This window comes from Eurypyga helias, unplaced genomic scaffold (genome assembly GCF_000690775.1).
Source record: "Eurypyga helias isolate BGI_N326 unplaced genomic scaffold, ASM69077v1 scaffold20972, whole genome shotgun sequence".
Classification (NCBI taxonomy): Eukaryota; Metazoa; Chordata; class Aves; order Eurypygiformes; family Eurypygidae; genus Eurypyga; species Eurypyga helias.
Window position 1 is genome coordinate 1,573 of NW_010238111.1, and position 234 is coordinate 1,806.

General features: G+C 66.7%; 1 protein-coding gene across 1 annotated transcript in view; it reads left to right on the forward strand.

Annotated features, from left to right (window-relative positions):
* Positions 1-234, forward strand: part of OLFM2 (olfactomedin 2) — a gene marked incomplete at both ends in the record, with an annotated part of 7,849 nt that overhangs the window by 923 nt on the left and 6,692 nt on the right. The window lies entirely within an intron of this gene.

The following is a 234-nucleotide window of genomic DNA, read 5'->3' on the forward strand; positions in this document are numbered from 1 at the left end:
CGAGGTGGTCCCAGGGCCGAGCATCCCTGGGGTGGTCCAGATGGTTGAACATCGCTGGGGTGGTCCCAGGGCCAAGAATCCCCAGGGTGGTCCCAGGGCTGAGCATCCCTGTGGTACCTGAGCGTGCGGGGTGGGTGCTCGATGCCAGAGTGTGACAGCCCATCTGTGATGAGCACACAGACACGGCGCAGGACCCGGGGCCTCATCCTGCCGCTTCCCCATGTGTGGCGGGGG